Below are 20,400 nucleotides of genomic sequence, written 5' to 3'. Positions count from 1 at the left end.
ATAACAGAAGTTCGTCAAAAGATACTCTTAACGTCAGGAAATGTAAAAAGAAGTGGTAGGTTTAAACTTTTAGTCTTTTTGCACGATTTCCACGCTTTTTACCTTGTCAACTGGAAAATCCGTCAAATGAAGTTAGACTTGTGAAAAGGACAATTGTTCATGATGATATGTTTGAATAAATACATAAAATTTCCAAAGTAAGTTTCATGGGCCGGTTAGCTCAGTTGGTTAGAGCGTCGTGCTAATAACGCGAATGTCGTGGGTTCGATCCCCACATTGGCCATATATTTTTCTAGTTTTTGTCGCTGATTGAAGAAAGCCCACTAAACTAGTATATTAATTCTCAACATGAGAATATAAGAATAAATTAAAAGTTCAGTGATGTTTACAATTTCCATGAAATGGACTCACAATGAGAATAGCACAAAATCCAACACTATTTTAGACAAGAAAACGCATTAAGATTCAAAGTACAAAGGATTTGAACATATCTTAAAGTTTAGATATCCTTTCTATATATGTAATTCTGTAAGAATAGGATACCCATATATAAGTACATAAAATTTCCCAAAATGTTTCCAACGGCCGGTTAGCTCAGTTGGTTAGAGCGTCGTGCTAATAACGCGAATGTCGTGGGTTCGATCCCCACATTGGCCACTGAATTTTTGATAGTCTATAGTATTAAAGCTTTTCGGCTATGTCCGAGATAACAGAAGTTCGTCAAAAGATACTCTTAACGTCAGGAAATGTAAAAAGAAGTGGTAGGTTTAAACTTTTAGTCTTTTTGCACGATTTCCACGCTTTTTACCTTGTCAACTGGAAAATCCGTCAAATGAAGTTAGACTTGTGAAAAGGACAATTGTTCATGATGATATGTTTGAATAAATACATAAAATTTCCAAAGTAAGTTTCATGGGCCGGTTAGCTCAGTTGGTTAGAGCGTCGTGCTAATAACGCGAATGTCGTGGGTTCGATCCCCACATTGGCCATATATTTTTCTAGTTTTTGTCGCTGATTGAAGAAAGCCCACTAAACTAGTATATTAATTCTCAACATGAGAATATAAGAATAAATTAAAAGTTCAGTGATGTTTACAATTTCCATGAAATGGACTCACAATGAGAATAGCACAAAATCCAACACTATTTTAGACAAGAAAACGCATTAAGATTCAAAGTACAAAGGATTTGAACATATCTTAAAGTTTAGATATCCTTTCTATATATGTAATTCTGTAAGAATAGGATACCCATATATAAGTACATAAAATTTCCCAAAATGTTTCCAACGGCCGGTTAGCTCAGTTGGTTAGAGCGTCGTGCTAATAACGCGAATGTCGTGGGTTCGATCCCCACATTGGCCACTGAATTTTTGATAGTCTATAGTATTAAAGCTTTTCGGCTATGTCCGAGATAACAGAAGTTCGTCAAAAGATACTCTTAACGTCAGGAAATGTAAAAAGAAGTGGTAGGTTTAAACTTTTAGTCTTTTTGCACGATTTCCACGCTTTTTACCTTGTCAACTGGAAAATCCGTCAAATGAAGTTAGACTTGTGAAAAGGACAATTGTTCATGATGATATGTTTGAATAAATACATAAAATTTCCAAAGTAAGTTTCATGGGCCGGTTAGCTCAGTTGGTTAGAGCGTCGTGCTAATAACGCGAATGTCGTGGGTTCGATCCCCACATTGGCCATATATTTTTCTAGTTTTTGTCGCTGATTGAAGAAAGCCCACTAAACTAGTATATTAATTCTCAACATGAGAATATAAGAATAAATTAAAAGTTCAGTGATGTTTACAATTTCCATGAAATGGACTCACAATGAGAATAGCACAAAATCCAACACTATTTTAGACAAGAAAACGCATTAAGATTCAAAGTACAAAGGATTTGAACATATCTTAAAGTTTAGATATCCTTTCTATATATGTAATTCTGTAAGAATAGGATACCCATATATAAGTACATAAAATTTCCCAAAATGTTTCCAACGGCCGGTTAGCTCAGTTGGTTAGAGCGTCGTGCTAATAACGCGAATGTCGTGGGTTCGATCCCCACATTGGCCACTGAATTTTTGATAGTCTATAGTATTAAAGCTTTTCGGCTATGTCCGAGATAACAGAAGTTCGTCAAAAGATACTCTTAACGTCAGGAAATGTAAAAAGAAGTGGTAGGTTTAAACTTTTAGTCTTTTTGCACGATTTCCACGCTTTTTACCTTGTCAACTGGAAAATCCGTCAAATGAAGTTAGACTTGTGAAAAGGACAATTGTTCATGATGATATGTTTGAATAAATACATAAAATTTCCAAAGTAAGTTTCATGGGCCGGTTAGCTCAGTTGGTTAGAGCGTCGTGCTAATAACGCGAATGTCGTGGGTTCGATCCCCACATTGGCCATATATTTTTCTAGTTTTTGTCGCTGATTGAAGAAAGCCCACTAAACTAGTATATTAATTCTCAACATGAGAATATAAGAATAAATTAAAAGTTCAGTGATGTTTACAATTTCCATGAAATGGACTCACAATGAGAATAGCACAAAATCCAACACTATTTTAGACAAGAAAACGCATTAAGATTCAAAGTACAAAGGATTTGAACATATCTTAAAGTTTAGATATCCTTTCTATATATGTAATTCTGTAAGAATAGGATACCCATATATAAGTACATAAAATTTCCCAAAATGTTTCCAACGGCCGGTTAGCTCAGTTGGTTAGAGCGTCGTGCTAATAACGCGAATGTCGTGGGTTCGATCCCCACATTGGCCACTGAATTTTTGATAGTCTATAGTATTAAAGCTTTTCGGCTATGTCCGAGATAACAGAAGTTCGTCAAAAGATACTCTTAACGTCAGGAAATGTAAAAAGAAGTGGTAGGTTTAAACTTTTAGTCTTTTTGCACGATTTCCACGCTTTTTACCTTGTCAACTGGAAAATCCGTCAAATGAAGTTAGACTTGTGAAAAGGACAATTGTTCATGATGATATGTTTGAATAAATACATAAAATTTCCAAAGTAAGTTTCATGGGCCGGTTAGCTCAGTTGGTTAGAGCGTCGTGCTAATAACGCGAATGTCGTGGGTTCGATCCCCACATTGGCCATATATTTTTCTAGTTTTTGTCGCTGATTGAAGAAAGCCCACTAAACTAGTATATTAATTCTCAACATGAGAATATAAGAATAAATTAAAAGTTCAGTGATGTTTACAATTTCCATGAAATGGACTCACAATGAGAATAGCACAAAATCCAACACTATTTTAGACAAGAAAACGCATTAAGATTCAAAGTACAAAGGATTTGAACATATCTTAAAGTTTAGATATCCTTTCTATATATGTAATTCTGTAAGAATAGGATACCCATATATAAGTACATAAAATTTCCCAAAATGTTTCCAACGGCCGGTTAGCTCAGTTGGTTAGAGCGTCGTGCTAATAACGCGAATGTCGTGGGTTCGATCCCCACATTGGCCACTGAATTTTTGATAGTCTATAGTATTAAAGCTTTTCGGCTATGTCCGAGATAACAGAAGTTCGTCAAAAGATACTCTTAACGTCAGGAAATGTAAAAAGAAGTGGTAGGTTTAAACTTTTAGTCTTTTTGCACGATTTCCACGCTTTTTACCTTGTCAACTGGAAAATCCGTCAAATGAAGTTAGACTTGTGAAAAGGACAATTGTTCATGATGATATGTTTGAATAAATACATAAAATTTCCAAAGTAAGTTTCATGGGCCGGTTAGCTCAGTTGGTTAGAGCGTCGTGCTAATAACGCGAATGTCGTGGGTTCGATCCCCACATTGGCCATATATTTTTCTAGTTTTTGTCGCTGATTGAAGAAAGCCCACTAAACTAGTATATTAATTCTCAACATGAGAATATAAGAATAAATTAAAAGTTCAGTGATGTTTACAATTTCCATGAAATGGACTCACAATGAGAATAGCACAAAATCCAACACTATTTTAGACAAGAAAACGCATTAAGATTCAAAGTACAAAGGATTTGAACATATCTTAAAGTTTAGATATCCTTTCTATATATGTAATTCTGTAAGAATAGGATACCCATATATAAGTACATAAAATTTCCCAAAATGTTTCCAACGGCCGGTTAGCTCAGTTGGTTAGAGCGTCGTGCTAATAACGCGAATGTCGTGGGTTCGATCCCCACATTGGCCACTGAATTTTTGATAGTCTATAGTATTAAAGCTTTTCGGCTATGTCCGAGATAACAGAAGTTCGTCAAAAGATACTCTTAACGTCAGGAAATGTAAAAAGAAGTGGTAGGTTTAAACTTTTAGTCTTTTTGCACGATTTCCACGCTTTTTACCTTGTCAACTGGAAAATCCGTCAAATGAAGTTAGACTTGTGAAAAGGACAATTGTTCATGATGATATGTTTGAATAAATACATAAAATTTCCAAAGTAAGTTTCATGGGCCGGTTAGCTCAGTTGGTTAGAGCGTCGTGCTAATAACGCGAATGTCGTGGGTTCGATCCCCACATTGGCCATATATTTTTCTAGTTTTTGTCGCTGATTGAAGAAAGCCCACTAAACTAGTATATTAATTCTCAACATGAGAATATAAGAATAAATTAAAAGTTCAGTGATGTTTACAATTTCCATGAAATGGACTCACAATGAGAATAGCACAAAATCCAACACTATTTTAGACAAGAAAACGCATTAAGATTCAAAGTACAAAGGATTTGAACATATCTTAAAGTTTAGATATCCTTTCTATATATGTAATTCTGTAAGAATAGGATACCCATATATAAGTACATAAAATTTCCCAAAATGTTTCCAACGGCCGGTTAGCTCAGTTGGTTAGAGCGTCGTGCTAATAACGCGAATGTCGTGGGTTCGATCCCCACATTGGCCACTGAATTTTTGATAGTCTATAGTATTAAAGCTTTTCGGCTATGTCCGAGATAACAGAAGTTCGTCAAAAGATACTCTTAACGTCAGGAAATGTAAAAAGAAGTGGTAGGTTTAAACTTTTAGTCTTTTTGCACGATTTCCACGCTTTTTACCTTGTCAACTGGAAAATCCGTCAAATGAAGTTAGACTTGTGAAAAGGACAATTGTTCATGATGATATGTTTGAATAAATACATAAAATTTCCAAAGTAAGTTTCATGGGCCGGTTAGCTCAGTTGGTTAGAGCGTCGTGCTAATAACGCGAATGTCGTGGGTTCGATCCCCACATTGGCCATATATTTTTCTAGTTTTTGTCGCTGATTGAAGAAAGCCCACTAAACTAGTATATTAATTCTCAACATGAGAATATAAGAATAAATTAAAAGTTCAGTGATGTTTACAATTTCCATGAAATGGACTCACAATGAGAATAGCACAAAATCCAACACTATTTTAGACAAGAAAACGCATTAAGATTCAAAGTACAAAGGATTTGAACATATCTTAAAGTTTAGATATCCTTTCTATATATGTAATTCTGTAAGAATAGGATACCCATATATAAGTACATAAAATTTCCCAAAATGTTTCCAACGGCCGGTTAGCTTAGTTGGTTAGAGCGTCGTGCTAATAACGCGAATGTCGTGGGTTCGATCCCCACATTGGCCACTGAATTTTTGATAGTCTATAGTATTAAAGCTTTTCGGCTATGTCCGAGATAACAGAAGTTCGTCAAAAGATACTCTTAACGTCAGGAAATGTAAAAAGAAGTGGTAGGTTTAAACTTTTAGTCTTTTTGCACGATTTCCACGCTTTTTACCTTGTCAACTGGAAAATCCGTCAAATGAAGTTAGACTTGTGAAAAGGACAATTGTTCATGATGATATGTTTGAATAAATACATAAAATTTCCAAAGTAAGTTTCATGGGCCGGTTAGCTCAGTTGGTTAGAGCGTCGTGCTAATAACGCGAATGTCGTGGGTTCGATCCCCACATTGGCCATATATTTTTCTAGTTTTTTGTCGCTGATTGAAGAAAGCCCACTAAACTAGTATATTAATTCTCAACATGAGAATATAAGAATAAATTAAAAGTTCAGTGATGTTTACAATTTCCATGAAATGGACTCACAATGAGAATAGCACAAAATCCAACACTATTTTAGACAAGAAAACGCATTAAGATTCAAAGTACAAAGGATTTGAACATATCTTAAAGTTTAGATATCCTTTCTATATATGTAATTCTGAAAGAATAGGATACCCATATATAAGTACATAAAATTTCCCAAAATGTTTCCAACGGCCGGTTAGCTCAGTTGGTTAGAGCGTCGTGCTAATAACGCGAATGTCGTGGGTTCGATCCCCACATTGGCCACTGAATTTTTGATAGTCTATAGTATTAAAGCTTTTCGGCTATGTCCGAGATAACAGAAGTTCGTCAAAAGATACTCTTAACGTCAGGAAATGTAAAAAGAAGTGGTAGGTTTAAACTTTTAGTCTTTTTGCACGATTTCCACGCTTTTTACCTTGTCAACTGGAAAATCCGTCAAATGAAGTTAGACTTGTGAAAAGGACAATTGTTCATGATGATATGTTTGAATAAATACATAAAATTTCCAAAGTAAGTTTCATGGGCCGGTTAGCTCAGTTGGTTAGAGCGTCGTGCTAATAACGCGAATGTCATGGGTTCGATCCCCACATTGGCCATATATTTTTCTAGTTTTTGTCGCTGATTGAAGAAAGCCCACTAAACTAGTATATTAATTCTCAACATGAGAATATAAGAATAAATTAAAAGTTCAGTGATGTTTACAATTTCCATGAAATGGACTCACAATGAGAATAGCACAAAATCCAACACTATTTTAGACAAGAAAACGCATTAAGATTCAAAGTACAAAGGATTTGAACATATCTTAAAGTTTAGATATCCTTTCTATATATGTAATTCTGTAAGAATAGGATACCCATATATAAGTACATAAAATTTCCCAAAATGTTTCCAACGGCCGGTTAGCTCAGTTGGTTAGAGCGTCGTGCTAATAACGCGAATGTCGTGGGTTCGATCCCCACATTGGCCACTGAATTTTTGATAGTCTATAGTATTAAAGCTTTTCGGCTATGTCCGAGATAACAGAAGTTCGTCAAAAGATACTCTTAACGTCAGGAAATGTAAAAAGAAGTGGTAGGTTTAAACTTTTAGTCTTTTTGCACGATTTCCACGCTTTTTACCTTGTCAACTGGAAAATCCGTCAAATGAAGTTAGACTTGTGAAAAGGACAATTGTTCATGATGATATGTTTGAATAAATACATAAAATTTCCAAAGTAAGTTTCATGGGCCGGTTAGCTCAGTTGGTTAGAGCGTCGTGCTAATAACGCGAATGTCGTGGGTTCGATCCCCACATTGGCCATATATTTTTCTAGTTTTTGTCGCTGATTGAAGAAAGCCCACTAAACTAGTATATTAATTCTCAACATGAGAATATAAGAATAAATTAAAAGTTCAGTGATGTTTACAATTTCCATGAAATGGACTCACAATGAGAATAGCACAAAATCCAACACTATTTTAGACAAGAAAACGCATTAAGATTCAAAGTACAAAGGATTTGAACATATCTTAAAGTTTAGATATCCTTTCTATATATGTAATTCTGTAAGAATAGGATACCCATATATAAGTACATAAAATTTCCCAAAATGTTTCCAACGGCCGGTTAGCTCAGTTGGTTAGAGCGTCGTGCTAATAACGCGAATGTCGTGGGTTCGATCCCCACATTGGCCACTGAATTTTTGATAGTCTATAGTATTAAAGCTTTTCGGCTATGTCCGAGATAACAGAAGTTCGTCAAAAGATACTCTTAACGTCAGGAAATGTAAAAAGAAGTGGTAGGTTTAAACTTTTAGTCTTTTTGCACGATTTCCACGCTTTTTACCTTGTCAACTGGAAAATCCGTCAAATGAAGTTAGACTTGTGAAAAGGACAATTGTTCATGATGATATGTTTGAATAAATACATAAAATTTCCAAAGTAAGTTTCATGGGTCGGTTAGCTCAGTTGGTTAGAGCGTCGTGCTAATAACGCGAATGTCGTGGGTTCGATCCCCACATTGGCCATATATTTTTCTAGTTTTTGTCGCTGATTGAAGAAAGCCCACTAAACTAGTATATTAATTCTCAACATGAGAATATAAGAATAAATTAAAAGTTCAGTGATGTTTACAATTTCCATGAAATGGACTCACAATGAGAATAGCACAAAATCCAACACTATTTTAGACAAGAAAACGCATTAAGATTCAAAGTACAAAGGATTTGAACATATCTTAAAGTTTAGATATCCTTTCTATATATGTAATTCTGTAAGAATAGGATACCCATATATAAGTACATAAAATTTCCCAAAATGTTTCCAACGGCCGGTTAGCTCAGTTGGTTAGAGCGTCGTGCTAATAACGCGAATGTCGTGGGTTCGATCCCCACATTGGCCACTGAATTTTTGATAGTCTATAGTATTAAAGCAAAAAAAAAAGTCGAGTGGACCTTTGCATGACAGGACGTTGTTTTTGTGTACAGTGAAAATATTACTCTACTATAAGTTATTGCTCGGATTACCAAGCTAAAATATGGATTATTCACATTCTTACTTGTTTTAGAAGTAAGTTCTTTTCATTGATATTGAAAAACCGTCTTTATTAACTGTTTGAAATGTTGTAAATACTGTTGGATTGAAAGAGGCTACCCGAGGGTGAATTGTATAACTGTTTTTAATTATATTTATAATGGAAAGGCTCCCGTCGTTATTAACGAGTACTATAGAAAACGCATGTAAACAATTTCGTCATATATCATTTTCTGTGCATGGTGAGAATGACAGAGCCCGTGTATCTATAGTTTTTACAAATCAAGATAGTAATAAGACTAAAAGAAAATCAAATTCTACTGTCAATCGTGATAAAAAACGGATGAAAGAGTATAATACTGATGATGCAAACAGTTCTTTTAGTGAGAACCATAAAGATGTGATTAGTTCAGATTGTTCATCTGAAATTAGTCAAATACCGAGAGAAGAAGTATCGACAAATATCCTCGATATAATGGACATTGACGATAACCCGTCTGTGGCCTCTACTACTTCAGGTAACATTGAAGTTATAGAGAGTCCAAATATAGAACTGTCCGGCGATACAGGTAATGAATTGTCTTTGTCACCAACCTGTTTAACGGGTGAAAATGTAAACAATGTGGAAAAATGTAAACAAAGAATATCTGTTGATAGAATTGAAAAGAATAAATGTACCGTAGAAGGAGAAAATTTAGTAACAAAATGTACAATTAGTAAAAAGAATAATAGCGATATTGTATGCACTACGTCACTAGGTGTACAATCATGTGATAAAACGAAAGAACATAATACAAAAGTACCAGAAAGTGGAATTATAAGGAAAATTGTTTTGAAAAAAAGCCGTACCGGTATGGACATGTTGATTGGAAAAACGGAAAGAGGACGTCTGGTATTGTTTCATATGAGCCGTAAAAATTTTGAACTTCTCCTTCCCGGAGAACAGGAGTACTCTAGATTTAACAAAGTGCTAACCGATGATTTTGAAGATGTACGAACAACACCATTTATGAATGATGAAGTGAATGAAGGGATAATGAAAATGGAAAAAGTTGTGAAAATGAAAAGACTGTAATTTGTGTATTGATATATTGTAATTTGTTTTTATTGTGAGAAAGTTGGTATGTTTCTGTGAGAAAATGTGAGAAAAAGTTTTTGCTGAACGATGATAATTATATTGTGATGTTGTTTGTTTGTCTTATTATTGCTGATAATTGCCTTAATTTTAATACTTTCGTTAATTTTTGCGTAGTGGAATGGAGACCAGCCCTGTGCGAATTATTATTTTGATTGTAACATTTTGTGTCATATGTCGGACAATAAGACTGTATAAACACGTAACTTTGTAATTTTTTCATTGTATTCTGTGTAAGCTTTTTATAAATGTGAATGTATGAGCTGAATGGTAGATTAGATAGAGATTGAATATAAGTATAGGGGTATGATATTTTTCTATAGAAAATGATATGTATATGTATATATATATGAGTATCGAAAGTAAATTATCAGACAAGTATATGTTCGTGACAAATATTTCACGCTATATAAATAATGTTTCAAATGTGATTTGTTTCAGAGAAAGGACAATAAATATTGACAATGTTTTCACTTTTGTGTAACTGAAACTGTGATATGTATATATGAATTGTTGATTATAATAAAGATAAAAAAAAAAAAGAGCGTCGTGCTAATAACGCGAATGTCGTGGGTTCGATCCCCACATTGGCCACTGAATTTTTGATAGTCTATAGTATTAAAGCTTTTCGGCTATGTCCGAGATAACAGAAGTTCGTCAAAAGATACTCTTAACGTCAGGAAATGTAAAAAGAAGTGGTAGGTTTAAACTTTTAGTCTTTTTGCACGATTTCCACGCTTTTTACCTTGTCAACTGGAAAATCCGTCAAATGAAGTTAGACTTGTGAAAAGGACAATTGTTCATGATGATATGTTTGAATAAATACATAAAATTTCCAAAGTAAGTTTCATGGGCCGGTTAGCTCAGTTGGTTAGAGCGTCGTGCTAATAACGCGAATGTCGTGGGTTCGATCCCCACATTGGCCATATATTTTTCTAGTTTTTGTCGCTGATTGAAGAAAGCCCACTAAACTAGTATATTAATTCTCAACATGAGAATATAAGAATAAATTAAAAGTTCAGTGATGTTTACAATTTCCATGAAATGGACTCACAATGAGAATAGCACAAAATCCAACACTATTTTAGACAAGAAAACGCATTAAGATTCAAAGTACAAAGGATTTGAACATATCTTAAAGTTTAGATATCCTTTCTATATATGTAATTCTGTAAGAATAGGATACCCATATATAAGTACATAAAATTTCCCAAAATGTTTCCAACGGCCGGTTACCTCAGTTGGTTAGAGCGTCGTGCTAATAACGCGAATGTCGTGGGTTCGATCCCCACATTGGCCACTGAATTTTTGATAGTCTATAGTATTAAAGCTTTTCGGCTATGTCCGAGATAACAGAAGTTCGTCAAAAGATACTCTTAACGTCAGGAAATGTAAAAAGAAGTGGTAGGTTTAAACTTTTAGTCTTTTTGCACGATTTCCACGCTTTTTACCTTGTCAACTGGAAAATCCGTCAAATGAAGTTAGACTTGTGAAAAGGACAATTGTTCATGATGATATGTTTGAATAAATACATAAAATTTCCAAAGTAAGTTTCATGGGCCGGTTAGCTCAGTTGGTTAGAGCGTCGTGCTAATAACGCGAATGTCGTGGGTTCGATCCCCACATTGGCCATATATTTTTCTAGTTTTTGTCGCTGATTGAAGAAAGCCCACTAAACTAGTATATTAATTCTCAACATGAGAATATAAGAATAAATTAAAAGTTCAGTGATGTTTACAATTTCCATGAAATGGACTCACAATGAGAATAGCACAAAATCCAACACTATTTTAGACAAGAAAACGCATTAAGATTCAAAGTACAAAGGATTTGAACATATCTTAAAGTTTAGATATCCTTTCTATATATGTAATTCTGTAAGAATAGGATACCCATATATAAGTACATAAAATTTCCCAAAATGTTTCCAACGGCCGGTTAGCTCAGTTGGTTAGAGCGTCGTGCTAATAACGCGAAGGTCGTGGGTTCGATCCCCACATTGGCCACTGAATTTTTGATAGTCTATAGTATTAAAGCTTTTCGGCTATGTCCGAGATAACAGAAGTTCGTCAAAAGATACTCTTAACGTCAGGAAATGTAAAAAGAAGTGGTAGGTTTAAACTTTTAGTCTTTTTGCACGATTTCCACGCTTTTTACCTTGTCAACTGGAAAATCCGTCAAATGAAGTTAGACTTGTGAAAAGGACAATTGTTCATGATGATATGTTTGAATAAATACATAAAATTTCCAAAGTAAGTTTCATGGGCCGGTTAGCTCAGTTGGTTAGAGCGTCGTGCTAATAACGCGAATGTCGTGGGTTCGATCCCCACATTGGCCATATATTTTTCTAGTTTTTGTCGCTGATTGAAGAAAGCCCACTAAACTAGTATATTAATTCTCAACATGAGAATATAAGAATAAATTAAAAGTTCAGTGATGTTTACAATTTCCATGAAATGGACTCACAATGAGAATAGCACAAAATCCAACACTATTTTAGACAAGAAAACGCATTAAGATTCAAAGTACAAAGGATTTGAACATATCTTAAAGTTTAGATATCCTTTCTATATATGTAATTCTGTAAGAATAGGATACCCATATATAAGTACATAAAATTTCCCAAAATGTTTCCAACGGCCGGTTAGCTCAGTTGGTTAGAGCGTCGTGCTAATAACGCGAATGTCGTGGGTTCGATCCCCACATTGGCCACTGAATTTTTGATAGTCTATAGTATTAAAGCTTTTCGGCTATGTCCGAGATAACAGAAGTTCGTCAAAAGATACTCTTAACGTCAGGAAATGTAAAAAGAAGTGGTAGGTTTAAACTTTTAGTCTTTTTGCACGATTTCCACGCTTTTTACCTTGTCAACTGGAAAATCCGTCAAATGAAGTTAGACTTGTGAAAAGGACAATTGTTCATGATGATATGTTTGAATAAATACATAAAATTTCCAAAGTAAGTTTCATGGGCCGGTTAGCTCAGTTGGTTAGAGCGTCGTGCTAATAACGCGAATGTCGTGGGTTCGATCCCCACATTGGCCATATATTTTTCTAGTTTTTGTCGCTGATTGAAGAAAGCCCACTAAACTAGTATATTAATTCTCAACATGAGAATATAAGAATAAATTAAAAGTTCAGTGATGTTTACAATTTCCATGAAATGGACTCACAATGAGAATAGCACAAAATCCAACACTATTTTAGACAAGAAAACGCATTAAGATTCAAAGTACAAAGGATTTGAACATATCTTAAAGTTTAGATATCCTTTCTATATATGTAATTCTGTAAGAATAGGATACCCATATATAAGTACATAAAATTTCCCAAAATGTTTCCAACGGCCGGTTAGCTCAGTTGGTTAGAGCGTCGTGCTAATAACGCGAATGTCGTGGGTTCGATCCCCACATTGGCCACTGAATTTTTGATAGTCTATAGTATTAAAGCTTTTCGGCTATGTCCGAGATAACAGAAGTTCGTCAAAAGATACTCTTAACGTCAGGAAATGTAAAAAGAAGTGGTAGGTTTAAACTTTTAGTCTTTTTGCACGATTTCCACGCTTTTTACCTTGTCAACTGGAAAATCCGTCAAATGAAGTTAGACTTGTGAAAAGGACAATTGTTCATGATGATATGTTTGAATAAATACATAAAATTTCCAAAGTAAGTTTCATGGGCCGGTTAGCTCAGTTGGTTAGAGCGTCGTGCTAATAACGCGAATGTCGTGGGTTCGATCCCCACATTGGCCATATATTTTTCTAGTTTTTGTCGCTGATTGAAGAAAGCCCACTAAACTAGTATATTAATTCTCAACATGAGAATATAAGAATAAATTAAAAGTTCAGTGATGTTTACAATTTCCATGAAATGGACTCACAATGAGAATAGCACAAAATCCAACACTATTTTAGACAAGAAAACGCATTAAGATTCAAAGTACAAAGGATTTGAACATATCTTAAAGTTTAGATATCCTTTCTATATATGTAATTCTGTAAGAATAGGATACCCATATATAAGTACATAAAATTTCCCAAAATGTTTCCAACGGCCGGTTAGCTCAGTTGGTTAGAGCGTCGTGCTAATAACGCGAAGGTCGTGGGTTCGATCCCCACATTGGCCACTGAATTTTTGATAGTCTATAGTATTAAAGCTTTTCGGCTATGTCCGAGATAACAGAAGTTCGTCAAAAGATACTCTTAACGTCAGGAAATGTAAAAAGAAGTGGTAGGTTTAAACTTTTAGTCTTTTTGCACGATTTCCACGCTTTTTACCTTGTCAACTGGAAAATCCGTCAAATGAAGTTAGACTTGTGAAAAGGACAATTGTTCATGATGATATGTTTGAATAAATACATAAAATTTCCAAAGTAAGTTTCATGGGCCGGTTAGCTCAGTTGGTTAGAGCGTCGTGCTAATAACGCGAATGTCGTGGGTTCGATCCCCACATTGGCCATATATTTTTCTAGTTTTTGTCGCTGATTGAAGAAAGCCCACTAAACTAGTATATTAATTCTCAACATGAGAATATAAGAATAAATTAAAAGTTCAGTGATGTTTACAATTTCCATGAAATGGACTCACAATGAGAATAGCACAAAATCCAACACTATTTTAGACAAGAAAACGCATTAAGATTCAAAGTACAAAGGATTTGAACATATCTTAAAGTTTAGATATCCTTTCTATATATGTAATTCTGTAAGAATAGGATACCCATATATAAGTACATAAAATTTCCCAAAATGTTTCCAACGGCCGGTTAGCTCAGTTGGTTAGAGCGTCGTGCTAATAACGCGAATGTCGTGGGTTCGATCCCCACATTGGCCACTGAATTTTTGATAGTCTATAGTATTAAAGCTTTTCGGCTATGTCCGAGATAACAGAAGTTCGTCAAAAGATACTCTTAACGTCAGGAAATGTAAAAAGAAGTGGTAGGTTTAAACTTTTAGTCTTTTTGCACGATTTCCACGCTTTTTACCTTGTCAACTGGAAAATCCGTCAAATGAAGTTAGACTTGTGAAAAGGACAATTGTTCATGATGATATGTTTGAATAAATACATAAAATTTCCAAAGTAAGTTTCATGGGCCGGTTAGCTCAGTTGGTTAGAGCGTCGTGCTAATAACGCGAATGTCGTGGGTTCGATCCCCACATTGGCCATATATTTTTCTAGTTTTTGTCGCTGATTGAAGAAAGCCCACTAAACTAGTATATTAATTCTCAACATGAGAATATAAGAATAAATTAAAAGTTCAGTGATGTTTACAATTTCCATGAAATGGACTCACAATGAGAATAGCACAAAATCCAACACTATTTTAGACAAGAAAACGCATTAAGATTCAAAGTACAAAGGATTTGAACATATCTTAAAGTTTAGATATCCTTTCTATATATGTAATTCTGTAAGAATAGGATACCCATATATAAGTACATAAAATTTCCCAAAATGTTTCCAACGGCCGGTTAGCTCAGTTGGTTAGAGCGTCGTGCTAATAACGCGAATGTCGTGGGTTCAATCCCCACATTGGCCACTGAATTTTTGATAGTCTATAGTATTAAAGCTTTTCGGCTATGTCCGAGATAACAGAAGTTCGTCAAAAGATACTCTTAACGTCAGGAAATGTAAAAAGAAGTGGTAGGTTTAAACTTTTAGTCTTTTTGCACGATTTCCACGCTTTTTACCTTGTCAACTGGAAAATCCGTCAAATGAAGTTAGACTTGTGAAAAGGACAATTGTTCATGATGATATGTTTGAATAAATACATAAAATTTCCAAAGTAAGTTTCATGGGCCGGTTAGCTCAGTTGGTTAGAGCGTCGTGCTAATAACGCGAATGTCGTGGGTTCGATCCCCACATTGGCCATATATTTTCTAGTTTTTGTCGCTGATTGAAGAAAGCCCACTAAACTAGTATATTAATTCTCAACATGAGAATATAAGAATAAATTAAAAGTTCAGTGATGTTTACAATTTCCATGAAATGGACTCACAATGAGAATAGCACAAAATCCAACACTATTTTAGACAAGAAAACGCATTAAGATTCAAAGTACAAAGGATTTGAACATATCTTAAAGTTTAGATATCCTTTCTATATATGTAATTCTGTAAGAATAGGATACCCATATATAAGTACATAAAATTTCCCAAAATGTTTCCAACGGCCGGTTAGCTCAGTTGGTTAGAGCGTCGTGCTAATAACGCGAATGTCGTGGGTTCGATCCCCACATTGGCCACTGAATTTTTGATAGTCTATAGTATTAAAGCTTTTCGGCTATGTCCGAGATAACAGAAGTTCGTCAAAAGATACTCTTAACGTCAGGAAATGTAAAAAGAAGTGGTAGGTTTAAACTTTTAGTCTTTTTGCACGATTTCCACGCTTTTTACCTTGTCAACTGGAAAATCCGTCAAATGAAGTTAGACTTGTGAAAAGGACAATTGTTCATGATGATATGTTTGAATAAATACATAAAATTTCCAAAGTAAGTTTCATGGGCCGGTTAGCTCAGTTGGTTAGAGCGTCGTGCTAATAACGCGAATGTCGTGGGTTCGATCCCCACATTGGCCATATATTTTTCTAGTTTTTGTCGCTGATTGAAGAAAGCCCACTAAACTAGTATATTAATTCTCAACATGAGAATATAAGAATAAATTAAAAGTTCAGTGATGTTTACAATTTCCATGAAATGGACTCACAATGAGAATAGCACAAAATCCAACACTATTTTAGACAAGAAAACGCATTAAGATTCAAAGTACAAAGGATTTGAACATATCTTAAAGTTTAGATATCCTTTCTATATATGTAATTCTGTAAGAATAGGATACCCATATATAAGTACATAAAATTTCCCAAAATGTTTCCAACGGCCGGTTAGCTCAGTTGGTTAGAGCGTCGTGCTAATAACGCGAATGTCGTGGGTTCGATCCCCACATTGGCCACTGAATTTTTGATAGTCTATAGTATTAAAGCTTTTCGGCTATGTCCGAGATAACAGAAGTTCGTCAAAAGATACTCTTAACGTCAGGAAATGTAAAAAGAAGTGGTAGGTTTAAACTTTTAGTCTTTTTGCACGATTTCCACGCTTTTTACCTTGTCAACTGGAAAATCCGTCAAATGAAGTTAGACTTGTGAAAAGGACAATTGTTCATGATGATATGTTTGAATAAATACATAAAATTTCCAAAGTAAGTTTCATGGGCCGGTTAGCTCAGTTGGTTAGAGCGTCGTGCTAATAACGCGAATGTCGTGGGTTCGATCCCCACATTGGCCATATATTTTCTAGTTTTTGTCGCTGATTGAAGAAAGCCCACTAAACTAGTATATTAATTCTCAACATGAGAATATAAGAATAAATTAAAAGTTCAGTGATGTTTACAATTTCCATGAAATGGACTCACAATGAGAATAGCACAAAATCCAACACTATTTTAGACAAGAAAACGCATTAAGATTCAAAGTACAAAGGATTTGAACATATCTTAAAGTTTAGATATCCTTTCTATATATGTAATTCTGTAAGAATAGGATACCCATATATAAGTACATAAAATTTCCCAAAATGTTTCCAACGGCCGGTTAGCTCAGTTGGTTAGAGCGTCGTGCTAATAACGCGAATGTCGTGGGTTCGATCCCCACATTGGCCACTGAATTTTTGATAGTCTATAGTATTAAAGCTTTTCGGCTATGTCCGAGATAACAGAAGTTCGTCAAAAGATACTCTTAACGTCAGGAAATGTAAAAAGAAGTGGTAGGTTTAAACTTTTAGTCTTTTTGCACGATTTCCACGCTTTTTACCTTGTCAACTGGAAAATCCGTCAAATGAAGTTAGACTTGTGAAAAGGACAATTGTTCATGATGATATGTTTGAATAAATACATAAAATTTCCAAAGTAAGTTTCATGGGCCGGTTAGCTCAGTTGGTTAGAGCGTCGTGCTAATAACGCGAATGTCGTGGGTTCGATCCCCACATTGGCCATATATTTTTCTAGTTTTTGTCGCTGATTGAAGAAAGCCCACTAAACTAGTATATTAATTCTCAACATGAGAATATAAGAATAAATTAAAAGTTCAGTGATGTTTACAATTTCCATGAAATGGACTCACAATGAGAATAGCACAAAATCCAACACTATTTTAGACAAGAAAACGCATTAAGATTCAAAGTACAAAGGATTTGAACATATCTTAAAGTTTAGATATCCTTTCTATATATGTAATTCTGTAAGAATAGGATACCCATATATAAGTACATAAAATTTCCCAAAATGTTTCCAACGGCCGGTTAGCTCAGTTGGTTAGAGCGTCGTGCTAATAACGCGAATGTCGTGGGTTCGATCCCCACATTGGCCACTGAATTTTTGATAGTCTATAGTATTAAAGCTTTTCGGCTATGTCCGAGATAACAGAAGTTCGTCAAAAGATACTCTTAACGTCAGGAAATGTAAAAAGAAGTGGTAGGTTTAAACTTTGAGTCTTTTTGCACGATTTCCACGCTTTTTACCTTGTCAACTGGAAAATCCGTCAAATGAAGTTAGACTTGTGAAAAGGACAATTGTTCATGATGATATGTTTGAATAAATACATAAAATTTCCAAAGTAAGTTTCATGGGCCGGTTAGCTCAGTTGGTTAGAGCGTCGTGCTAATAACGCGAATGTCGTGGGTTCGATCCCCACATTGGCCATATATTTTTCTAGTTTTTGTCGCTGATTGAAGAAAGCCCACTAAACTAGTATATTAATTCTCAACATGAGAATATAAGAATAAATTAAAAGTTCAGTGATGTTTACAATTTCCATGAAATGGACTCACAATGAGAATAGCACAAAATCCAACACTATTTTAGACAAGAAAACGCATTAAGATTCAAAGTACAAAGGATTTGAACATATCTTAAAGTTTAGATATCCTTTCTATATATGTAATTCTGTAAGAATAGGATACCCATATATAAGTACATAAAATTTCCCAAAATGTTTCCAACGGCCGGTTAGCTCAGTTGGTTAGAGCGTCGTGCTAATAACGCGAATGTCGTGGGTTCGATCCCCACATTGGCCACTGAATTTTTGATAGTCTATAGTATTAAAGCTTTTCGGCTATGTCCGAGATAACAGAAGTTCGTCAAAAGATACTCTTAACGTCAGGAAATGTAAAAAGAAGTGGTAGGTTTAAACTTTTAGTCTTTTTGCACGATTTCCACGCTTTTTACCTTGTCAACTGGAAAATCCGTCAAATGAAGTTAGACTTGTGAAAAGGACAATTGTTCATGATGATATGTTTGAATAAATACATAAAATTTCCAAAGTAAGTTTCATGGGCCGGTTAGCTCAGTTGGTTAGAGCGTCGTGCTAATAACGCGAATGTCGTGGGTTCGATCCCCACATTGGCCATATATTTTTCTAGTTTTTGTCGCTGATTGAAGAAAGCCCACTAAACTAGTATATTAATTCTCAACATGAGAATATAAGAATAAATTAAAAGTTCAGTGATGTTTACAATTTCCATGAAATGGACTCACAATGAGAATAGCACAAAATCCAACACTATTTTAGACAAGAAAACGCATTAAGATTCAAAGTACAAAGGATTTGAACATATCTTAAAGTTTAGATATCCTTTCTATATATGTAATTCTGTAAGAATAGGATACCCATATATAAGTACATAAAATTTCCCAAAATGTTTCCAACGGCCGGTTAGCTCAGTTGGTTAGAGCGTCGTGCTAATAACGCGAATGTCGTGGGTTCGATCCCCACATTGGCCACTGAATTTTTGATAGTCTATAGTATTAAAGCTTTTCGGCTATGTCCGAGATAACAGAAGTTCGTCAAAAGATACTCTTAACGTCAGGAAATGTAAAAAGAAGTGGTAGGTTTAAACTTTTAGTCTTTTTGCACGATTTCCACGCTTTTTACCTTGTCAACTGGAAAATCCGTCAAATGAAGTTAGACTTGTGAAAAGGACAATTGTTCATGATGATATGTTTGAATAAATACATAAAATTTCCAAAGTAAGTTTCATGGGCCGGTTAGCTCAGTTGGTTAGAGCGTCGTGCTAATAACGCGAATGTCGTGGGTTCGATCCCCACATTGGCCATATATTTTTCTAGTTTTTGTCGCTGATTGAAGAAAGCCCACTAAACTAGTATATTAATTCTCAACATGAGAATATAAGAATAAATTAAAAGTTCAGTGATGTTTACAATTTCCATGAAATGGACTCACAATGAGAATAGCACAAAATCCAACACTATTTTAGACAAGAAAACGCATTAAGATTCAAAGTACAAAGGATTTGAACATATCTTAAAGTTTAGATATCCTTTCTATATATGTAATTCTGTAAGAATAGGATACCCATATATAAGTACATAAAATTTCCCAAAATGTTTCCAACGGCCGGTTAGCTCAGTTGGTTAGAGCGTCGTGCTAATAACGCGAATGTCGTGGGTTCGATCCCCACATTGGCCACTGAATTTTTGATAGTCTATAGTATTAAAGCTTTTCGGCTATGTCCGAGATAACAGAAGTTCGTCAAAAGATACTCTTTACGTCAGGAAATGTAAAAAGAAGTGGTAGGTTTAAACTTTTAGTCTTTTTGCACGATTTCCACGCTTTTTACCTTGTCAACTGGAAAATCCGTCAAATGAAGTTAGACTTGTGAAAAGGACAATTGTTCATGATGATATGTTTGAATAAATACAT

The 20,400-nt window shown here is 34.8% G+C and overlaps 47 non-coding genes across 47 annotated transcripts; all 47 read left to right on the top strand.

The window, feature by feature from the left end:
* Nucleotides 1-209: 209 nt before the first annotated feature.
* Nucleotides 210-283, top strand: Trnai-aau (transfer RNA isoleucine (anticodon AAU)). The gene has a single exon. It is a non-coding gene; the product is annotated as a tRNA-Ile (tRNA).
* Nucleotides 284-583: 300 nt separating this feature from the next.
* On the top strand, nucleotides 584-657 carry Trnai-aau (transfer RNA isoleucine (anticodon AAU)). Its single transcript has one exon. It is a non-coding gene; the product is annotated as a tRNA-Ile (tRNA).
* A 258-nt stretch (nucleotides 658-915) lies between these two features.
* Trnai-aau (transfer RNA isoleucine (anticodon AAU)) lies at nucleotides 916-989 on the top strand. The gene has a single exon. It is a non-coding gene; the product is annotated as a tRNA-Ile (tRNA).
* A 300-nt stretch (nucleotides 990-1,289) lies between these two features.
* On the top strand, nucleotides 1,290-1,363 carry Trnai-aau (transfer RNA isoleucine (anticodon AAU)). Its single transcript has one exon. It is a non-coding gene; the product is annotated as a tRNA-Ile (tRNA).
* Nucleotides 1,364-1,621: 258 nt separating this feature from the next.
* On the top strand, nucleotides 1,622-1,695 carry Trnai-aau (transfer RNA isoleucine (anticodon AAU)). The gene has a single exon. It is a non-coding gene; the product is annotated as a tRNA-Ile (tRNA).
* Nucleotides 1,696-1,995: 300 nt separating this feature from the next.
* Nucleotides 1,996-2,069, top strand: Trnai-aau (transfer RNA isoleucine (anticodon AAU)). The gene has a single exon. It is a non-coding gene; the product is annotated as a tRNA-Ile (tRNA).
* Nucleotides 2,070-2,327: 258 nt separating this feature from the next.
* Trnai-aau (transfer RNA isoleucine (anticodon AAU)) lies at nucleotides 2,328-2,401 on the top strand. Its single transcript has one exon. It is a non-coding gene; the product is annotated as a tRNA-Ile (tRNA).
* A 300-nt stretch (nucleotides 2,402-2,701) lies between these two features.
* Trnai-aau (transfer RNA isoleucine (anticodon AAU)) lies at nucleotides 2,702-2,775 on the top strand. Its single transcript has one exon. It is a non-coding gene; the product is annotated as a tRNA-Ile (tRNA).
* Nucleotides 2,776-3,033: 258 nt separating this feature from the next.
* On the top strand, nucleotides 3,034-3,107 carry Trnai-aau (transfer RNA isoleucine (anticodon AAU)). The gene has a single exon. It is a non-coding gene; the product is annotated as a tRNA-Ile (tRNA).
* A 300-nt stretch (nucleotides 3,108-3,407) lies between these two features.
* Nucleotides 3,408-3,481, top strand: Trnai-aau (transfer RNA isoleucine (anticodon AAU)). The gene has a single exon. It is a non-coding gene; the product is annotated as a tRNA-Ile (tRNA).
* A 258-nt stretch (nucleotides 3,482-3,739) lies between these two features.
* Trnai-aau (transfer RNA isoleucine (anticodon AAU)) lies at nucleotides 3,740-3,813 on the top strand. The gene has a single exon. It is a non-coding gene; the product is annotated as a tRNA-Ile (tRNA).
* Nucleotides 3,814-4,113: 300 nt separating this feature from the next.
* On the top strand, nucleotides 4,114-4,187 carry Trnai-aau (transfer RNA isoleucine (anticodon AAU)). The gene has a single exon. It is a non-coding gene; the product is annotated as a tRNA-Ile (tRNA).
* A 258-nt stretch (nucleotides 4,188-4,445) lies between these two features.
* On the top strand, nucleotides 4,446-4,519 carry Trnai-aau (transfer RNA isoleucine (anticodon AAU)). Its single transcript has one exon. It is a non-coding gene; the product is annotated as a tRNA-Ile (tRNA).
* A 300-nt stretch (nucleotides 4,520-4,819) lies between these two features.
* Nucleotides 4,820-4,893, top strand: Trnai-aau (transfer RNA isoleucine (anticodon AAU)). Its single transcript has one exon. It is a non-coding gene; the product is annotated as a tRNA-Ile (tRNA).
* Nucleotides 4,894-5,151: 258 nt separating this feature from the next.
* Trnai-aau (transfer RNA isoleucine (anticodon AAU)) lies at nucleotides 5,152-5,225 on the top strand. Its single transcript has one exon. It is a non-coding gene; the product is annotated as a tRNA-Ile (tRNA).
* A 632-nt stretch (nucleotides 5,226-5,857) lies between these two features.
* Trnai-aau (transfer RNA isoleucine (anticodon AAU)) lies at nucleotides 5,858-5,931 on the top strand. Its single transcript has one exon. It is a non-coding gene; the product is annotated as a tRNA-Ile (tRNA).
* A 301-nt stretch (nucleotides 5,932-6,232) lies between these two features.
* Nucleotides 6,233-6,306, top strand: Trnai-aau (transfer RNA isoleucine (anticodon AAU)). The gene has a single exon. It is a non-coding gene; the product is annotated as a tRNA-Ile (tRNA).
* A 632-nt stretch (nucleotides 6,307-6,938) lies between these two features.
* Nucleotides 6,939-7,012, top strand: Trnai-aau (transfer RNA isoleucine (anticodon AAU)). The gene has a single exon. It is a non-coding gene; the product is annotated as a tRNA-Ile (tRNA).
* A 258-nt stretch (nucleotides 7,013-7,270) lies between these two features.
* Nucleotides 7,271-7,344, top strand: Trnai-aau (transfer RNA isoleucine (anticodon AAU)). Its single transcript has one exon. It is a non-coding gene; the product is annotated as a tRNA-Ile (tRNA).
* A 300-nt stretch (nucleotides 7,345-7,644) lies between these two features.
* On the top strand, nucleotides 7,645-7,718 carry Trnai-aau (transfer RNA isoleucine (anticodon AAU)). Its single transcript has one exon. It is a non-coding gene; the product is annotated as a tRNA-Ile (tRNA).
* A 632-nt stretch (nucleotides 7,719-8,350) lies between these two features.
* On the top strand, nucleotides 8,351-8,424 carry Trnai-aau (transfer RNA isoleucine (anticodon AAU)). Its single transcript has one exon. It is a non-coding gene; the product is annotated as a tRNA-Ile (tRNA).
* A 2,118-nt stretch (nucleotides 8,425-10,542) lies between these two features.
* Trnai-aau (transfer RNA isoleucine (anticodon AAU)) lies at nucleotides 10,543-10,616 on the top strand. The gene has a single exon. It is a non-coding gene; the product is annotated as a tRNA-Ile (tRNA).
* A 632-nt stretch (nucleotides 10,617-11,248) lies between these two features.
* Nucleotides 11,249-11,322, top strand: Trnai-aau (transfer RNA isoleucine (anticodon AAU)). Its single transcript has one exon. It is a non-coding gene; the product is annotated as a tRNA-Ile (tRNA).
* Nucleotides 11,323-11,622: 300 nt separating this feature from the next.
* Trnai-aau (transfer RNA isoleucine (anticodon AAU)) lies at nucleotides 11,623-11,696 on the top strand. The gene has a single exon. It is a non-coding gene; the product is annotated as a tRNA-Ile (tRNA).
* Nucleotides 11,697-11,954: 258 nt separating this feature from the next.
* On the top strand, nucleotides 11,955-12,028 carry Trnai-aau (transfer RNA isoleucine (anticodon AAU)). The gene has a single exon. It is a non-coding gene; the product is annotated as a tRNA-Ile (tRNA).
* A 300-nt stretch (nucleotides 12,029-12,328) lies between these two features.
* Trnai-aau (transfer RNA isoleucine (anticodon AAU)) lies at nucleotides 12,329-12,402 on the top strand. The gene has a single exon. It is a non-coding gene; the product is annotated as a tRNA-Ile (tRNA).
* A 258-nt stretch (nucleotides 12,403-12,660) lies between these two features.
* Trnai-aau (transfer RNA isoleucine (anticodon AAU)) lies at nucleotides 12,661-12,734 on the top strand. Its single transcript has one exon. It is a non-coding gene; the product is annotated as a tRNA-Ile (tRNA).
* A 300-nt stretch (nucleotides 12,735-13,034) lies between these two features.
* On the top strand, nucleotides 13,035-13,108 carry Trnai-aau (transfer RNA isoleucine (anticodon AAU)). The gene has a single exon. It is a non-coding gene; the product is annotated as a tRNA-Ile (tRNA).
* A 258-nt stretch (nucleotides 13,109-13,366) lies between these two features.
* Nucleotides 13,367-13,440, top strand: Trnai-aau (transfer RNA isoleucine (anticodon AAU)). Its single transcript has one exon. It is a non-coding gene; the product is annotated as a tRNA-Ile (tRNA).
* A 300-nt stretch (nucleotides 13,441-13,740) lies between these two features.
* Nucleotides 13,741-13,814, top strand: Trnai-aau (transfer RNA isoleucine (anticodon AAU)). The gene has a single exon. It is a non-coding gene; the product is annotated as a tRNA-Ile (tRNA).
* Nucleotides 13,815-14,072: 258 nt separating this feature from the next.
* Nucleotides 14,073-14,146, top strand: Trnai-aau (transfer RNA isoleucine (anticodon AAU)). Its single transcript has one exon. It is a non-coding gene; the product is annotated as a tRNA-Ile (tRNA).
* A 300-nt stretch (nucleotides 14,147-14,446) lies between these two features.
* On the top strand, nucleotides 14,447-14,520 carry Trnai-aau (transfer RNA isoleucine (anticodon AAU)). The gene has a single exon. It is a non-coding gene; the product is annotated as a tRNA-Ile (tRNA).
* A 258-nt stretch (nucleotides 14,521-14,778) lies between these two features.
* Nucleotides 14,779-14,852, top strand: Trnai-aau (transfer RNA isoleucine (anticodon AAU)). Its single transcript has one exon. It is a non-coding gene; the product is annotated as a tRNA-Ile (tRNA).
* Nucleotides 14,853-15,484: 632 nt separating this feature from the next.
* Nucleotides 15,485-15,558, top strand: Trnai-aau (transfer RNA isoleucine (anticodon AAU)). The gene has a single exon. It is a non-coding gene; the product is annotated as a tRNA-Ile (tRNA).
* Nucleotides 15,559-15,857: 299 nt separating this feature from the next.
* Nucleotides 15,858-15,931, top strand: Trnai-aau (transfer RNA isoleucine (anticodon AAU)). Its single transcript has one exon. It is a non-coding gene; the product is annotated as a tRNA-Ile (tRNA).
* A 258-nt stretch (nucleotides 15,932-16,189) lies between these two features.
* Nucleotides 16,190-16,263, top strand: Trnai-aau (transfer RNA isoleucine (anticodon AAU)). Its single transcript has one exon. It is a non-coding gene; the product is annotated as a tRNA-Ile (tRNA).
* Nucleotides 16,264-16,563: 300 nt separating this feature from the next.
* Trnai-aau (transfer RNA isoleucine (anticodon AAU)) lies at nucleotides 16,564-16,637 on the top strand. Its single transcript has one exon. It is a non-coding gene; the product is annotated as a tRNA-Ile (tRNA).
* A 258-nt stretch (nucleotides 16,638-16,895) lies between these two features.
* On the top strand, nucleotides 16,896-16,969 carry Trnai-aau (transfer RNA isoleucine (anticodon AAU)). The gene has a single exon. It is a non-coding gene; the product is annotated as a tRNA-Ile (tRNA).
* Nucleotides 16,970-17,268: 299 nt separating this feature from the next.
* Trnai-aau (transfer RNA isoleucine (anticodon AAU)) lies at nucleotides 17,269-17,342 on the top strand. Its single transcript has one exon. It is a non-coding gene; the product is annotated as a tRNA-Ile (tRNA).
* Nucleotides 17,343-17,600: 258 nt separating this feature from the next.
* Trnai-aau (transfer RNA isoleucine (anticodon AAU)) lies at nucleotides 17,601-17,674 on the top strand. Its single transcript has one exon. It is a non-coding gene; the product is annotated as a tRNA-Ile (tRNA).
* Nucleotides 17,675-17,974: 300 nt separating this feature from the next.
* Nucleotides 17,975-18,048, top strand: Trnai-aau (transfer RNA isoleucine (anticodon AAU)). Its single transcript has one exon. It is a non-coding gene; the product is annotated as a tRNA-Ile (tRNA).
* Nucleotides 18,049-18,306: 258 nt separating this feature from the next.
* Nucleotides 18,307-18,380, top strand: Trnai-aau (transfer RNA isoleucine (anticodon AAU)). Its single transcript has one exon. It is a non-coding gene; the product is annotated as a tRNA-Ile (tRNA).
* Nucleotides 18,381-18,680: 300 nt separating this feature from the next.
* Trnai-aau (transfer RNA isoleucine (anticodon AAU)) lies at nucleotides 18,681-18,754 on the top strand. Its single transcript has one exon. It is a non-coding gene; the product is annotated as a tRNA-Ile (tRNA).
* A 258-nt stretch (nucleotides 18,755-19,012) lies between these two features.
* On the top strand, nucleotides 19,013-19,086 carry Trnai-aau (transfer RNA isoleucine (anticodon AAU)). Its single transcript has one exon. It is a non-coding gene; the product is annotated as a tRNA-Ile (tRNA).
* A 300-nt stretch (nucleotides 19,087-19,386) lies between these two features.
* Nucleotides 19,387-19,460, top strand: Trnai-aau (transfer RNA isoleucine (anticodon AAU)). The gene has a single exon. It is a non-coding gene; the product is annotated as a tRNA-Ile (tRNA).
* Nucleotides 19,461-19,718: 258 nt separating this feature from the next.
* Trnai-aau (transfer RNA isoleucine (anticodon AAU)) lies at nucleotides 19,719-19,792 on the top strand. The gene has a single exon. It is a non-coding gene; the product is annotated as a tRNA-Ile (tRNA).
* Nucleotides 19,793-20,092: 300 nt separating this feature from the next.
* Nucleotides 20,093-20,166, top strand: Trnai-aau (transfer RNA isoleucine (anticodon AAU)). Its single transcript has one exon. It is a non-coding gene; the product is annotated as a tRNA-Ile (tRNA).
* Nucleotides 20,167-20,400: the final 234 nt, after the last annotated feature.

This window comes from Mytilus trossulus, chromosome 6 (genome assembly GCF_036588685.1).
Source record: "Mytilus trossulus isolate FHL-02 chromosome 6, PNRI_Mtr1.1.1.hap1, whole genome shotgun sequence".
NCBI lineage: Eukaryota > Metazoa > Mollusca > Bivalvia > Mytilida > Mytilidae > Mytilus > Mytilus trossulus.
This window is presented reverse-complemented; position numbering and strand designations above follow the sequence as displayed.